This window comes from Myodes glareolus, chromosome 7, assembly GCF_982192425.1.
Source record: "Myodes glareolus chromosome 7, mMyoGla1.1, whole genome shotgun sequence".
NCBI lineage: Eukaryota > Metazoa > Chordata > Mammalia > Rodentia > Cricetidae > Myodes > Myodes glareolus.
The window spans coordinates 29,720,355-29,738,142 of NC_142032.1; the positions used below are offsets into that span (position 1 = coordinate 29,720,355).

The 17,788-nt window shown below is 41.3% G+C and overlaps 1 long non-coding RNA gene and 1 other non-coding gene across 2 annotated transcripts; both read left to right on the forward strand.

Annotated features, from left to right (window-relative positions):
* Positions 1-129: 129 nt before the first annotated feature.
* Positions 130-4,781, forward strand: LOC148121342 (uncharacterized). The gene is made up of 2 exons (XR_015738365.1): positions 130-1,223; positions 4,278-4,781. It is a non-coding gene; the product is annotated as an uncharacterized LOC148121342 (long non-coding RNA).
* A 2,741-nt stretch (positions 4,782-7,522) lies between these two features.
* On the forward strand, positions 7,523-7,654 carry LOC125403551 (small nucleolar RNA SNORA38). The gene has a single exon (XR_007232992.3). It is a non-coding gene; the product is annotated as a small nucleolar RNA SNORA38 (small nucleolar RNA).
* Positions 7,655-17,788: the final 10,134 nt, after the last annotated feature.

The window sequence follows — 17,788 nt, forward strand, 5'->3', positions numbered from 1 at the left end:
CCGGGCGCAGGTGGAACCGGCGTCACCTGACCCCGCGGTGTGGGCGTCTGTCCGGCAGCTTGGCGCCTCAGGAGCCGACGTCAAAGATTCCTGGGCTGCTTAGGTTTTATGGTTGTGCCAAAGGAGCCCACATCCAGTCTCAATGCCGGTTCTGTCAAAAGAGGATCCTTATTAGATGGCTTTTGTCTCGTCCTTTACTCTGTGTTTTCAAAATGTGGCCTCTGAATCTTCAGTCTCAAGGCCACCCGACAAAGGACGTCTCTGGCCTTTGCTTGCAGGATACCTCCCGAAGCACACACCCCCAACCCCCGCCTTCTTATTAGAATTTGAAAATAAGGAGGACACATCAGAAGCATGAATTTGAACAGGGACTTATTTCTCCAGAAATTGAAATCCCGGGCCTCTAGTATGATTTCGATCAGGCTAGAGCTGACACAACACCTCGAAATTGTATGTTTGTCGATTCCAAAGGTCCTTTAGAGAGTAGAAACAGCCGTCCTTATAATTTGGGTACACTGAGTCATGGCCTAACAGATGCACCCCATTATTAAGTATGAGCTCACCTGCTGTATGGAGGAAACACCCACATTTCTCCCATGTGGTTAGATACACAAACCAGCACTTGAGTTCTAAAGATGTTCTTAATGTCTAATGTGTGAACCAGCAGGACATGACTTTATGTGCAGACATGTGTGTGCAGAAGCTCATGGAGGCTGGAATGAGGCATTGGAACCCCCTGGACCTGAAGTTATAGGCGGTTATGAGCTCTCCTGTGCGTATTGGGAACTTAACCCGGGTCCTCTTCCAAAGCAGTAAGCACTCAGCCACTGAGCCACCTCTCCAGTCCCAACAGTTGAGTGTCTGTTAGGCTGTTAGACTTGGACTCGAAAGTTATGACATCTAAATACCTTAGTTTTCCTACCAGAGCCCCAGTATATATGCCAGTCGAGGAAAGAAGCGGTAAAACCATGTGATGATCCCAACATAAGAAACTTGGACCACAGTTTGCAAATGATGCTTTCCCTTAAAGACACCGCCACCATCTTTAATCTTTCAGTGAAGTATCTCCTCTCTAGTTCTAACAAGAAGGAAATGCCACAAAATCAAGAGTAGATTCCAACTTGAATGCTGAAAATTTAAGACGTGCTGTGCAAGAATTCTGAGACAAGTGTGCTCTTTGTGACATGTCATTTTGTAGACTTTCAAGAGACTAAAAATTCATGGTCAGTCTTATTTTTTTCTTAGAAGGTTACTTAAATTAGTGCTTACTGAGTTTTAAGCCTTACACTTTATAGTCTAAGGTGCTTGTTTGGTTGTTCATTTGTTTTAAATATGACACATTTTTTCAATTGCTGTAATTTTATTGTTTTCAGAGTCATAGGTTTCCTTGTAGCATTTTCACACGTACTTAGTTTTGTCTGTAGTCCTGTCTTTCTCCATCTCCCAGCTCAAAACCTCCACTTAGACTTTTCTCCAGTATTCCTCCTTCCTTTCTAGATCTCTCCTAGTACTTTGCCGACCCCTCACCCTTAGTAAAGCTTCCTCTGCTCCTCATGGGCCCCCTTTTAGTCTCCCAGTGTCTACACATACTCACACAGATATACACCAAAAGCTAAAGTCTAAAAATGAGAGCAAGCATAGGGTGTTAGCTTTTCTAAGTCTGGGCTACCTCAGTATTGCCCGGTTTTATTGGTTTGCTAAAAGTTTCATTTTTCTGTATGGCTGAGTAAAATTCCATATGTATGTATGATATAAATACATACATACATACATATATATCAGTATATGTATTATATAATGCAGAATATTTATTTTGATTATTCATTCATTGATGGACATTTAGGTTGATTTCATTTTCTAGTTGTGAATAGAGCTAGAGTAAGTATGGCTGACCAAGCATCTCTGTAGTAAGATGTAGACCCCTTGGGTGTGTATTGAGTGGCATAGCTGAGCAAGCATCTCTGTGGTGGCATGTAGACCCCTTGGGTGTGTATCTGAATGACAAAGCTGGGATGTACAGAAACTCTGTTTTGCAGCCTTTTGGGAAACGCTGACTTACATAGTAGCTACAGCTCTTTACACTCCAACCAACCCTAACACAGGTTCCTCTTTTCCTTCACCCTTGCCAGCATTAGTTGTCAAGTATTTTATTGGTGGTAGTTATTCTGATGGACAGAGATGGAATCTCAAAGTAGTTTAATTTGCATTCTCTGGTCACAAAGGATTGAAGACTTTTAAAAATCCACATAGGCCATTTGTTTTTCTTCTTTTGAGAATTTTATCCATTTTCTTGGCCTTTTTTTTTCCTTATTACTCCCCTCTCCTTTGAGACAGGGTTTCTCCGTGTAGCCTTAGCTGTCCTGGAACTCACTCTGTAGACCAGGCTGCCCTCAAACTCACAGAGATCTTCCTGCCTCTGCCTCCCAAGTGCTGGGATTAAAGGCATGCGCCACCACTACCTGGCTTATTTTTTTCATTTTTAATTAAAATACAGTTACATCTCTTCCCCTTTTCTCCCCCCAAATCCTTCCATGTCTCTTACAAGACCCTCTCAAGCTAATGGCCTCCTTTTCTTTGGTTATTCTTGTATATGCACAAACACATATATGCATAAACATAAATATATAAACACAACCTACCAAGTCCCATTAGTGTTGCTTATGTATATGGGATTTCAGGGCTGACCATTTTGTACTGGGTAAGAAATTAGGGCGCTCATACCAAAGAGAGATTGAGTCTTCTCTCTCAGCAGTCATTAATGTCTGGAGTTCTTTGTTTAGGGGTGGTGACCCATGATTTCCTTCCTTTGTCCGTGATAGGATGTTTATAGGTGATGTCATTGTTCAGATCTTTTGTAGGCAGCCATGTTGTTGAGGTGTCCATGGCTGTACCTCCCCTGTCATTTCTAGGAGATACAATCTCACAGCAGACTTCCTGGTCACCTGACTTTTACAGTCTTTCTGCCCACCTCTTCTGCAACGTTTTCTGAGGTTTTGTTGTAGATGTATCCTTTGGGACTCCCCATGATCACAGTGTTATGACCACAGCGTTGCTTTCTGAAATGTTCTCTGTTTGCTGCAAGAGAAACTTCTTTTGCTGGAGGGTCAAAAGCGACATTTTCTCTATGGGCTTAAGTGTTAGAATGCAGTTAGGAATTATGCTGGTCTAGTACAGTGATGGTAGTGGGTTCTCCTTCAGATCCATGACCTCACCAGCCCCAGGTATTTGGCAAGATTTCTAGTACCAGATCTTATTTCTCTCTTGTTGAGTGGGCCTTACTCCCAGTTAGACAGCCAGGGTTACCAGCAAGATATGAGAACCAGTCTTCCATCATTAGGGATATCTTGCCAGGCTGGACAATGCTGTGGTTCCTAGGCATCACATCTGGGTAGCAATGTTGATTGCATTCCTCCCTTGGCATCATAAATAGTATTTTCTGTCCTCTGGCAGCTACTCAGACTCAATCTTCTGGGTCCCATCTCCAAAGTGTGTAGAGCCTTCAGCTGTAGGGACTTAACTGCAACCTCTGAGAGGCAACCAAAGACAACAGCAATGGCCTGTATTGTTCTGGAGGTCACTTGGAGTGTCCTGACAAACAGCTCAAATGGAGATTTCCCAGGCCTGGTAGTGGGGATGATTGTGGCAGGATATAGGTAATCCGAAGGGGGGAATGCGGAAATCTGGAGAGGGGGCTTCTTCCATAGAGAAGGATAGGGAGGTCAGTACAGACGAAGAGGGGCAAATAAGGAACAAGTACCACTAGTGATGTGTTAAAGTCTCCAGAAAGCATTGTTTCCTACTTATATAAAATGACATCTAATACATGGACACACACAAATACCTTCCACGAAGCTTTACCACTTGGGCTGACGATGCTCCTCACAAGAGCCACAGAGTATCTTAGCCAATTTTTTTGGACTAAATTATTTTCTTGTTTAGTTTTTTGAGGCCTTTGTACGTACATTTAGGATATTAATCTGTCAGATATCGCTTGATGTTCATTCAGCAAATGCTTATTCCAGCTAGAACTATAGTTTGTCTAACACACGTGTTTACTAATGATCACCTTAGAAAGAAATGATCACTTGGTGTGCTCCTGCATCCTCAGTTGCTACCAAGCTACCTCTTCCTGGTTAATGAGTCTGTAGAGACCCTGTTAGAACTACATACAGAGCCTAGGATATACTCAAATGACTGATAAACACTAAATTTGCCCCTAGCTGGGTATTATTTCCCTCCTGATTATCTGTTAAGTTTATTCTGTTTTATAATCTTAGGTAAAGCCAGTCCCTATCTTTTCGACGTCATGTTACTCTGACAAGGATTAAGCTGAGCCATGACATGTTTTGAAAAAGGAAAGCCTAGATATCTTCTAAAGAGGACAAAGAACCCACAAGGTCTGGAAACAAAGACCAAACTCCATGACTCACTAACTGAGGACATTGATCTGGAAACAGAGCCCAAACTCTGTGACTCACTAACTGAGGACTTTGATAAGTTATCTAAACTCTCCAAGCTTTTGTTTCCTTATCTGAAAACTTCGGAATCTTAGAACCTACACTGTGGGGTTAATGACAGATACTTATAACCCACATAAGTGGGTGCTGTAAATTGTGTTTTATTAGTTTTCATGTTTGATGTTTATCCTGCACTGAGCTCTCCAGAAATTGTGTAGTATGTATTCATTTCCACAGAGCAGTAAGTAAATGCCTCTTCCACAAATTGTTCACAGAGAAAATTATATAGCTTATTGAATAATAAAAATCTCCCCGTGTCTCATAGTAGATTGTTAATTCCTACAGTAGTGGGATTTAGTAGGATGAGAAACTATGTTTTTATGTCAAGCCATGTCTTAATTCTCTGGTCAATGTGTAAACTGGCTGTCCCTCGAGGGACCTACTCCTCTGCTGATCTGTAATCAGGTGGAGTACACACAGTACAAAGCATAGCTGCCCTTTGTAGGGATCATGAGTGAGTCACTCTCCCTCGTAAGAGGCTGTGGAAGCCACAACAATATGCTTGACAAATCTGCCGTAATCCGCTCTGACAAGAGACAAAATAGAAAATGAGTACGTCAAGGTATGTGAAGAAATTGAAGAACATGGAACCCAGAACAGAGATAATTTAATTCGTGACAGAAGAAAACTTGACTTCTCAGTGAAGATGGGGAGGATGGGTGACCAGATGGCTAAATGCGCAGGTGTTGTAGTAGTAGGGACTCCGTGGGACCCACAGCAGATGGCCAGTTTCTGTACTGATAGTGGAGGCCAGATTGACTGAAGAGGGGACAGACGGAGTGGAGCCTTGGAAACTGCAGCTGACGTGTCGGATTTGACGGGCTTGAATTTGTAATCAAAATGAAAGTGGGAAAGGATCCGTAGCCAAAAGAAAGGGGGAAACAAAAGTTGATTGGTCAGCATTGAGAATCAAAGAATACAAGACTTGGATCTCTAGTGACTGCAAAATTTTATCCATAAGTGAAAATTATCTGCTGCGGTTAGAGTGGGAGGAAAACTTGACTCAGTCATTTTGTGTTATTCTTTAAGTAGAGCTTTTACAACCTCCTACACTAAAAATGGCTGTACTATTTTCACACGTTATCCATAGGACTTCTAAAATAGCCATGGCAATGATAACATCACATAGTACCGTAGATGGCATCTTAGTAACAGTCATTCGCTGTGCTTCTTACGGACTGTGCTACACAACAACACAGATTCTGATGGTAGGCTTTCTAACCTTAAAATCAAACTTCATTGTTTACAAGATCTTAAGTTAAACTCTTCTGCTTCTTCGTCCCGCCTATTAAGAGGTGACCACCCATACCACTGCACCCAATAGCACCTACGACGTGAGACTGAAAAGTTAAATGAGACAGTTAGCGAAAACTGTGTGGACTCCTGCTCCACCCTATTATCAGTTATTTCTTCTAGGCAGCATTTAAACTTCTTATTTCCACTTCTCCCCTAGTCAGGTGGACTGACAGATGGTCATTTTTCATAGATACTTATTATCGCACGGCAACATTAAGCAACTGACTTCATGCCTTTGCCAGGAAAGCTGCCGCTTCCTTATCTTACCGCCCTCCGGTTGTATTAGTTCTCTTTCTACTTTTTCCAGTTGTTGGTTTAATGTCCGCTTGCTTTTCACCTCAGTAAACAGCTGGAGACTAGATGATGTAAAATGGTCGGGGCTGTAGGGATCCTTGCATTGGTAGCATTTCTTTCAACTTGCTCAATTGTACAGGCTCTTCAGGTCACCAGTGCTGCAGACTCTAAGATACGTTTGCTCAACAACAGTAGTTAGCCACAGTTTGTTCCCTAACCTACCTGCATTGAATGAGTTGGAATTGTGTTTAGCTCATGTAGAGAATTCTACTAACCTACACATAAGCATGGCCCTGCTTGAATTGACAAAGCTGTACCTCTGGTGTCCTGACATGTCTTAAGATATTATGCTAATATCTTTCTTTTTATTAAAACTTAGTTCTAAATCATGCACAAACCAAAATTCTGATAGGTTTAAGTTACTAATATTCATTGGATCATGTGTTTCTCCCCATTTAATGGATGAAACAACTGCTATACATTTACTGGTCCTTTTCTAGTGATGTTTGCATTGCTGTGTAGCAACATAATTTCTTCCGGAAGTCTCATATACTCAAAGTAAATTGGTATCACTTCACAGAGATAAATAACGAGTTTCCAAACCCTACTTGTCTTGTCTGTGGCAGTGCGTTCCTTTAATCCCAGCATTTGGGAGGAAGAGGTAGGTGGATCTCATGAGTTCAAGGCCAACCTGGTTGACAGAACAAGCTCCGTAACAGCCAAGGCTACACAGAGAAACCCTGTCTCGAAGAAACAAACAAAAACCTTGACTGAAGAACAAAATACATGGTCATGATTATATTAGCATCTTTTGTGCAGTGTTAGTTTTCTAAAATACAAAGTCTTTTCACACCCTTAGGTCATAGTCGTTCTATTTTGTTAGTTCTTTTGTAGGAAGGCAGGTTTTTTTTTTTTTAAATTTAGTCTTTGAATGTCCCTTTATATAACCTCCATGGTCAATTTTAGTTTTGTCTTTTGTTTGTTTGTTTGTTTGTTTGTTGTAGAAGGAAAAGATTTTTGCTTGGATTGAATTGGTTGTCTGTCTTTGATATATCAACAAATATTAAATGTCAAACAGTACCTAAGTCAGAAGACAATATAGGTCCCTAAGTGCTGTACACATTGCGGCAGCCACCTCACTAAACAAGACAGTTTACTATCCATGAAAGCACACATAATGGTTCCATAGCAATAGCCTTTATTCCCACATGTTACCTTTCCCCTTGTCTGATTCTGTGCTGTAAGAGATAAGGCAGGGCTGGTAAAAATTCGTTAATACCCTAATACGGGAAGCTAGTAAAAAACAATCCTTCTATCATACAGTAAATATATTCTCAGCAATTCTTTGGTGAAAAGGTGGGTTAATTATTTGTGTGTTAGGTGTGTGTATAAAAATGAATGAAAAGAGAAATGGATCCTCCTGCAAAGGCCTGTTTTTGGCTCCTTGTTCTTGGACACATAAGAATTGAAGGCAGAAAAAAATGTGGATTTGCAAAATCTGAGACCGGCTTGCTCCGTTCAAGCTCTGGATCATCCATCCCACAGAGAAGAGAAGAAATTTAAAAAAAAAAAGAAAAGAAACAAAGAGAGAAATGGGCAGTGTGAAAAGCTGTAATATGGAAATATAGCTTGTAGTAGAGTTACTCATTTTATCTTCCCAGCTATCTCATGATGTTGCAGACTAACACTGGTAGAAGGTTGTGAATGCAGAATCAGAATTCACATGCCTTTTCTGAAGTTGCCCAACAAGGATGACGTTACATTCGTTATAGAATGTAATCAAAGGAAGTGGAGCCACTTTTCTTCTCTCCAGACCTTTTCTTCCTTCTTGCATGTTTGAAGTTGCTCTCAAGCGTTGCTTGGTTTTGCTGAAATCACTTATTAAGGGCAATAGAAGAATCACAGATTGTTATATTCTAACGCTACTTCCTTGGCTCTGTGTAATCTTGGGTCTCCATACCATGGCTGTGGAGTGTGGGAGGCAGTGAGCAGGTTCGAAGGTAGGTGAGTAAGATGAGATGTGTGTTGGAGGTGAGCAGGGTCAGGACACCTGGAGGCAGGATGAAATGTAGAAGCTAAGCAGGGGATGCAAATGAAAACCAAACAGAAGCCCATTCTTAGCACAGAACCTTTAGAAGGTAGTCTACACGTGCGCCACGCCTTGCGGAAGGGTTGCAGGAGCTACCTTACAGCAATACCCGTGCTATTCTCGCAAGTGAGAGATCAGTGTTTATAACATAATGGAAAGTCCTCACTGGGCTTGTGTTCTGCAGCCTGGTATGTCTTCCGATAACGTGGTGACCTACAAGTGAGAGCGCTGATTTCAGTTCTTCCTGCAAACATCTAAGAACTCTGTAGTGTTCTCTTTCTTAGCTATTTTAACTTCTTAAGCTTTATCTATTTATTTTATGGGTATAAACATTTTGCCAGCACGCATGTATGTGTACTACATGCATGCCTGGTGTCTGCTGAGTTCAGAAGAGGGTGGTCGGATCCTCTAGAACTGGAGTTACAGAAGGTTGTAGCTACGTGGGTGCTGGGAATCAAACCCAGGTTCTTTGCAAGAGCAACAACTGCTCTAAATGGCTGAGCCCTCCTTTAGCCTTGTAGAAGTTCAGTTTGGAAAATGTCCTTAACATTTGATCTAGGTGATTTCCTTAATGGCTGCCTTTTTTAAAATAAATGTCTTTATAAGAATGTTATAATTGATACAATGTTCACAAATATTAAACAGAAAATGTAACAACACAAACTATTCTTTGCCTGATGACACTGGAGACATATATTTCTTCTTATGGTTTTAGTCATTTGAGAAAAAAATAATTGTTGGCTCTTTTACAATCACTTGAGCTGAGAGTCATGAAGGCAAAGTAAAAAAGGATTTAGAAGAAGCCTAAGTTGAAACTAGAAAGATAGCACAGATAGTCAATAAAATAAAAAAGGTGGTTCTTTGAAAAGATCAACAAAATCAAAAATCCTTAGGTCAATTAAGAAAAAAAGAGCAAGCACTCAGATAACATGATAACTTGAGGTAATTTAACACTTCACAAGGACAAAATGATTCTAAGAAACTATTATGAGCAGCTGTGTCCCACAAAGTTATGTAACTTAGTATAGGTAAATGGAGCAGTTTGTAGAAGCTCACAAACTAAAGCGGCTTCAAGAAGAAAGCAGCAGTCTGAATAGACCAGTTTCAAGCACGAAGATAGAATCAGCAATGAGAAACCTCCCCAGAGAAGCCCAGGACAAGGTGACTTCATTGGCGTCGTCTGTCCAACAGAAAGGAAAGAGTCAGTACTTTCCTTCCCAAGCACTTGCAGGCGAGGGAAGAACTCTTCCTAACTCATTGATGAGACCAGCATTACCCCAACGAAAAAGGCAAGAACTTCACAACTTCAGACTAATACCCTTGTGAGTGGAAGTGCAAACCTTCTCCCCGATAGGCCAGGAAGTGTACGATTCTGCTCACGATAAATAGATTGTGTACCGTTAATGTGTTATTCAATGAACTCTAGCGAAGATTTTTAAGAGCTGTTCATATGTAAAAATTATTGCAATACACCACATTGATAAAATGATTGATTGAATTTTTGAAGCCATAAAAATAAGTCTATTTATTTATTTTTGGATTTTTGAATCTCACTGTTAGCCTTTACTGGCCTGGAACTTGCTATGTAGACAAGGCTGGCCTTGAGCTCATAGAAATCCACCTTCCTGTGCCTCCTGAGTATTGGATTCAAGGTGTGTGATACAATGCTAGGCATGACAACTCAATATTAAATGAAAAAAGTAAATAAATATTATCTGAGAAATATATATGAAAAGATGCTATTCAAAACCCCAAGGAGATACCCCTTGATGAACGTCAGAAAGAAAAAATGAATCACTAGTGCTGATGAAGATGTGGAGGAATTGAAGACCTGGTATGTTAGGATATTAAATAGTACTTTCACTGTGAAATACACCTTGGCCATATCTTAAGAGAAATGTATAGAATATTTCCAAAGAACTGAAAGCAGCAACTGAAACAGATACTTGTACTCAAATGTCTGTAGCCCCACTATTTACAATATCCCAAAGGAGAAACATCCACATGTACCCATCAACAGAGAAACGAATAGACAAGATGCAATGTACACATGAAGGGAACATTATTCAGCCATCAGAAGGATGAAGAGTTCTGTGTCAGTTGGATTAACTGTGTAAGCAATGTGTCTGGTGTAGTGGCCCAGTCACAGAAGACTAAGTACTGTGTGATAGGTTACCACTTACATAAAATGCCCACAGTTGGCAAATTCATGAAGAGATTATATTAGGCCTGGGAGGGAAGAGAGTAGGAACTGATGAGCGATGACCAGTATTTTATAATTAAGGCCTTCTGGATTACTAATGCTTAGAATGATGGCTGCAGTGGAGTTTCTGCCCTTAGACCAATCCCAGGGATAAAGTATCTCTCCTTGGCACGCACAGAAGCTGCTGTTCTCGGGATTAAGCAGAACGTTAGAGTCCTAGGACAGGGCGGGGAGGGACATACACTGATAAAGCCCAGCTCCACTTCATGGTGGTTGTAGATAATTCTGTGGAGCAGAACAGAAGCATCTTGTCAGAAAGAGGAGGCTGCAGGCAGGAGATCAAGTCATACTCAGGTTAGCTGTTGTCAAGAGTCGTAAGCAAGATCTTGGTTCCTTCTCCTGGACATAGAAATAACATCTTTATGAAAAACTGAGCACTAAACACACATGTATTAAAATAATGCCCACATTTGCTCATTCATTCCACATTCGTTTACTTCATGGCTGCACAAAGAGTCTAGGACTCAAGATAGTTCAAGACAGAGTTGGGAGGTCAGTATGTCAGCCTGCTTCCGCTAGGCTCTTTCTGGAGGCTCCTGCTGTCCTTTGCCTGCCTCAGGTTTGAGAATTTAGAAACTAATAATTGGATCCTTCAGGGACAGAGAGGCTTGTTTCCATCCTGTCAGAGGAAGAAGTTGAGTGTACTGGGATGAAGGCCAGTAGCAGTAGGTTAGAGTTCATGACCCGGAACTCCCTGGAACTATGGTGTCCTCAATACTCTTTTCACTACTTTATTACAGCAGCATACTTTGTTCTCATAACAAAGGCAATAAAATATATCTCAGAACAGAAACAATAAAAAGAATGTTTAAAAAGGGGAATTACTTTTCTTTCATTTTTCCCCCCAGTTGATTGAGCCTCTCTATTGTTTGGCAACATTCTTCATACCGTTTTAAAACATTTTCAGTTTGGCCATTGGTTAATGTCTCCGGTTACTGAAGATGTTCAGAGCTGGCACGAGCATCCTGTGCTGTATGAGGCAATGAACACTTAACACTGCATCAACTTAGAGACTCGGGTGCTGGGTGTCCAGAAGCCTCGCATGTTCCTGGGAACTGTGCTTCTCTTTCCCTGCAAAGTCAGCGAAGTCTTTCTCCAACCAGCTTCTTTCACTTGGCATGGTGATCTCTAGGACTGTCCATTTTCTTGCGAGTGTCACAATTTCCTTCTTCCTTATGGCTGAACAAAGAACACTTGTAGTCCATTCACTGTTGGTGAGAACTAAGGCCGGTTCTAGAACTTGACCACGGGCTGCTGTTACCGTGGGTGCACAGTACCTCAGAGGTTTACTGCCTCCAGACCCGAGTGGGCTCTCCGGATCGTATGGTAGGCATCGCTCTAGTGCTTTTGAGACCCTCCAGCTGCTTCATTAGTGGCTGCAGTCGTTTGTATTCCCAGCAGTGCTACCCTGCGCTCAGCAACTGTTGTCAAATATTTGCTCGATGCTAACAGAATTGGATGAGATGGAATCTCAGTGAAGACGCAACTCGCATTTCTCCGGTGGCTAACGATGTTGAGCGTTGTTCATGCGTTTGCCACCGGACTGTATTTCTTCCCTTGGGAACTGCCTGTGCATTTGTACACGTACTGACTGGATGGACTGATTGCTCACATTTAATTTTCTTAATTTTATTTTATTTTGTGTGTGTGTGTGTGTGTGTGTGTATGGGTGTTTTGCCTGCATGTATGTGTGTGCACTGTCTGCGCACCCTCAGAGCCCTCAGAGCCACGAGAAGGAGCTGGAGTTACAGGTGGTTGTGAGCGATCACGCATGTGCAGAGGCTGGAATGCAGCGCTCTGGAGAAGTGGTCAGCGCTCGGAACCCCCGAGTCATTTTTTACAGCCCAGTTTTTCATGTTTAGGTTTTTTGAGTTCTTTGTACATTCTGTGTGTTAATTATCTGTCAAATGTACAGTGGGCAAAGATGTTCTCTAGGTGTGTGTGTTGTCTTTTCACCCTGATTGTATGTTTTGCTGTGTAGATGTCTTTTAATTTCATGCAATATTATCTGTCAAATCTTCCTATTCTGAAGTGATTGGTGTTCTTCCTGGAATTTCCTTGCTTTGTCTTTACCTTGAAGTGTTTTCCTCTAATATTTTTAAGTTTTAGGTCTTAATGTCTTTAATTTTGATTTTTTTCTGACTGAGAGATACAGATCTAGTTTCATTCCTTCACAGGTGGATACCCAGCTTTCCCACTATGTTTTGTCCTTCGTCCACCATTAGGTTGCTATAGTTACTTGAACTTATTTCCAGGTCCCATTCTTTTCTACTGTGTGATGTGTCTGTTTTTATTGCTGTACTGTTACTTTTATTAGAATAACTATTTACTGCAGTTTAAAATAAGATATTTTAGTATCTTCAGAATCGCTTTTGTTCTTAGGATTACTATTTGGAGTCTTGTGTGCTTCCATATGAGTTTTAGGGCTTTTCCCTATACTCCTGGGTAGGTAGTCCCGGGTGGTATAAGAAAGCAAACTGGACAAGCAATGGAGAGTCAGCAGTAAGCAGTGTTCTTCCGTGGCTTCTGCTTCAGTTCCTGCCTCTATCTTGAGTTGCTGCCCTGACTTCCCTGCATGACGGACTGTAAACTGTAAGCTGAAATAAGTGCTGTATCTTTGCAATGGAAAGCAAACCAGACTGGTATCTAAGTAGTACTGTGCTGGTGTCACAGAATGGGTTTGGTGGTGTCATGTCCCCTTCTGCTTCGTGAAGCGGTGTGGGGAGCATTGGCCTTAGTCTGTCTTTAATGCGCTGATACTTTTTTCTTGGGAGGGTCAATCTCACTGCCAATCGTGGATCTGTATAACCTGTTTATAACCCCTGGTTTTAATATTGGCGGGTGATAAATGTGCAAAACTGCTACCATTTCATCCACAGTTTCTCATTTATGGGAATATAGGATTTTTCAAAGTATTCTTTCATGGTCCTCTATATAACGATAATATTTATTGTCCTGCCCACCTTTTTCATCTCTAATTTTGTTAGTTGTGGCTCTGCTTGATTGCTTGCCTAAGATTTGTCAATGTTTAGCTTTTCAAAGAACTACTGTTTGTTTCATTGACTCTTTGTATTGCTCTTCCATGTAATTGACTTCTCTCTGGATATATTTTTTGTTTCTTCACATTTAGTAGCTTGGGATTTGACTTCTTGTGTCTCTAAGCCATGAAGGTTGTCAGTAGGTTGGAAACGTCTGGTGTGCTGATGTTGGCCCTCATTCCTATGAACATTCCTCTTAGACTCATCCCAAAAGTTCTGGTGAATTGTTTTCACTTTTATTTTATTCTAGAAGTTCTTATAATTTCTTCTATGACTCAACAATCATTTCAAACTATGCTGCACAATACCCATGTGTTTTACAGTTTCTCTTGCTGTTGTAGGTTTCTTCCATTCTGATGGCGTTTGAGAAATTATTTCTCTGGGAGGCAGTGGCGCACACCTTTAATCCCAGCACTTGAGAGGCAGAGGCATGTGTATCTTTGTAAGTCTGAGACCAGCCTGGTCTACAGAGCTAGTTTCAGGACAGCTAGGACTACACAGAGAAACACTGTTTTGAAAAAATAAAAAAAAAAGAAAGAAATCAATTCCTGATTCCTGTTTATTTTTTTCAGATTTGCATAGACACTGCTCTGGTTGTTGTCCAGCCTGCTGTCCTTTTACAGTTATAGCAAATAAACTCTTTTTCCTATTCTGGCCTAAAGGATGAATTTGCTCTGTCTCTCTAGTGTCTTCCCTGCTACTGTGGTGGCCACCTGGTTCTCTACAAGCCATATTGTGGGAGGGAAGCCTGGGAATGAGAGACCAAAACCAGAGAAGGGGCCCCCATGAGGAAATTTTCAAAAGCTTAGTCCAGAACTCCCAAACAGGCTAAGCATAGCGATGCACAACCTAGCACTAGGGAGGCTCAGTGAAAGAATTAAGACTGCAAGGTCAGCCTGAAGTCAATAAGATCCTACCTCAAACAGCAAAAATAGACTTTCACTACGGCCCAGAAAGCTGTCTCTGTTGGAGATAGCTCCTTGGATTGCTAAGTAGAATGTTTACTCTAAAGCCTTTGGGTGGAATATTCTATTGACATCTGTTAATCCCATTTGATTTATCATGCAGTTTAAGTCTCAAGTTTTTTGTTCAATTCCTGTCTGGAAAATTGATCTTTTGATGAATCGGTTATTTAAGTCACTCACTATTATTTTATCGAGACTTATCTGTCTCTTTGTGTCCAGTAGTATTTTTCTTGGGATTAAGTGTGATCCATATGCATTTATCATCGTTATATATTATTGACAGATTCACTTTATTAAGTGTACTGGCCTTTATTACTTCTGCTTTATTTTGCTTGAAGTCTACTTTGTCAAGTGAGACAATGGCTTCTCTTGCCTGTTTCCTGCTCCCATTGACTTGGTGTGTAGCTTTTCACCTTTTGACTTTCAGCCTCAGATAAAAATCCCATGGTTTTCTCATATGTGGATTCTAACTTTTAGTGTTTGCATGTATGCAAATTAGAATTTGTGAGAGTGGGCAGGCCTAGATCCTGTAACGAGACAGGAGACTGTGAAAATGAAATGAAAGATGTTGAGAAGAACCAGTTTACAAGCAACCTTTTTGAGGTGTGACTTTATGTACTCATTTGTGTGTAAAACTCAACGATGATTGTTATTAACAGAGCAGCACCGTCCTGCTTAGGATTTTGTCAACTGGACACAAACCAGAGTTATCTGGGAAGAGGAGCCTTCACTGAGGAAGTATCTCGATCAGATTCCTGTAGGCAAGTCTATAGGCATTTTCTTAATTAGTGATTGGTGTGGGAGGATGCAGCTCGCTATGGGTGGGGCCACCCCTGGGCAAGTGGTCTGGGGGGTAAAAAAAAAAACAGGCTAAGGAAACTATGTGGAACATACCAGTAAGCAGCGTTCTTCCAAGACTTCTGCATCAGTTCCCAACTGGAGCTCTTGTTTTCTGCCTTTCCTTCGTGATGAATTACATCTGTTTGTTGATGGAACCCTTTCTTCCTCAGGTCGCTTTAGGTCATGGCGCCTTTATGACAGCAATAGAAAACATAGCTGAGACAAGGACGATTATCACCACAATCCTATTCTGAAACATTTCTGCCTCCCTCCAAAGATGCCCATTTGTGTCCGCTTGCGTTTACTCTTTATCACGTTCATTACTCTTTATCCCAGGTAACAGTTAAACTTTATATTCCCATAGATTTATTAAAACAGTTTTAATATGTATATGTGCAAGTATGCACACATGCCATGTTTTTATTTTCCAGTTTTTTTTTTTCCAGACAGGTTCTCATTATCTGATCTCAAATTTGTGGTCTTCCTGCTTCAGCTTCCCAAATATTCTCCCCCCCCACCACCTCATTCTCTTCTCTTTTCTCTCTCTCCTCCCCCCTCTCTCTTTAGTGATCTTTTATTCTTTTTCTTGCTCTCTTTCTTTAGTGATCTTAAACCCAGGATCTCATGCATGCCAGTCGAATGTTCTGCCACTGACCTACATCTGGAACCCCGCTGCTCAATTTTCAAGTGTCTTTTTAATGTTCCGTGATATATGTTGAAAATATTTCCTACCAATTTGTCACGTGCCTGTTGGTTTCTTCATGGTATTTGCTGCCATGCGAGATTTTATGTTGTTCGATTCCATAGTCTCATGATTGCTTTGAATTTATATTTATTACCTATTCCAGCTTCCAAGGCCACCAAAATAGATGACCAAGTCAATAAAACCTAGATCATATCACTGTGGTAAGAAAACTACTATGAGCACAGGATCTTAATAGGAGTCCTAAAATAGGGTGCCAGGGCAGGTGATTTGCCACATTTAAGGAATTGGGTTTTAAGGTGAGTACTTCAGTGTGCAACATGGGATTCTACTAGTGACTGTGCAAAAGTTTAGGTTGGGCAAAGTTTAGGATTATTGGATCTGCTAAATGAGCCTTGGAAGATCAACAGTCATTTGATGAAGCCAGCTGAGGGACTGGGGTGATGGTTCAATCGTGGGCCCAAGGAGAAAGTTGACTCTCCAGAATCCGTGTAAAAAATTTGGACATCATAGTAGGTGCTTATATGGCGAGGGGAAGACATGCAGACCTTGGCCTTTTTGACCAGCCAGCCTAGCCTGATTGGGAAGCTCCAGGACAATGAATCAATCTGTCTCAAGGTAAGGTGGCTGGCTTCTGAAATGCGACACACAAGGCTGTCCTCTGCTGTCTGCATGCATCCACATACATACACATGTGTGCATATGCAATCAAACCATTGAGTGACCAATTGCTCCAAGAGAGAAGGCTTATTCTGATAAGGTATTTCTAAGTAGTTTTCTGTGCAGATTTTCCGAAAATTCCCAAACCAGAAACAATAGTGAGGTAATTAGCAACTTTCTTGGGCAGGAATTGTTTGGAATGCTAAAGTCAAGCTGTGGGGTATTAGGTAGTCTCAGTTCTCTGTAAGATTCTTCTCACGCTTTACTTCAAGCCGCCCTACTCTGTGTTCTCTTCACATTAGTTTCCTGTAACGGCTTACATGGAGGACAGGTAAACATTCTTATACATGTGTATGAATAGAGATATATCATTGGCTCTCTGAATTCTATATAGGATTCTTAGGCTGTTCTCTCAAATGACTGTAAGTACTTATTGCCGGTATTAAGACTCGGTCTTGCTGGCCATACCATGTTGCCTAAACTGGCCTCCAGCTTGGTGTGTAATTTAGGCTGACCTCAAACTCAAGATCCTCTGGCCTCAGTTTCCCAAACACTGCAGTTACAGATGTGCAGCACCACACCAGGTTGTAAGCATAATCATGTTATTCTGTAGCTTTCAGTATGGCATGCTGAAGTCTTAAGCTAACATGACGTGTTTTTAACTGTGGTCACAAATTCTCTACTCATGTTAATTATAAGTTATCTTTCTATCCTCTGCACAAATTTAAATTTTTCCTGACATATTTCTGTGTTTTTTCTCATGGTAATTCTTATATTTTATTATGTTTTTCTTTCTAGTTCCTTCATGTGTAGGTTCCTGGGCTGAGCAGGCATGTGTGTATGTTAGTTCAAACACATGTAAATGCACTTGTGTGAGCAGGCATACAAGCATGTGTGTGCTCCTGTCTGAGGAAGTCTGAGGAACCGCATGCATGTGGTTGACAGCTGCCGTCCTCCACTGGTCCCTGACCGTATTGATAAAGGCAGAGTCGCTCAGTCGAATCTAGATTGCACTGTTACAGATAGGGAGAATTCCCTGAGAATTCTCCCTCTCTGCTCTGTAGCACTGAACTCACAGGCCCTCTCGCATTCACAGACAGGTGTTCTGGGGAATCAGAGCTCC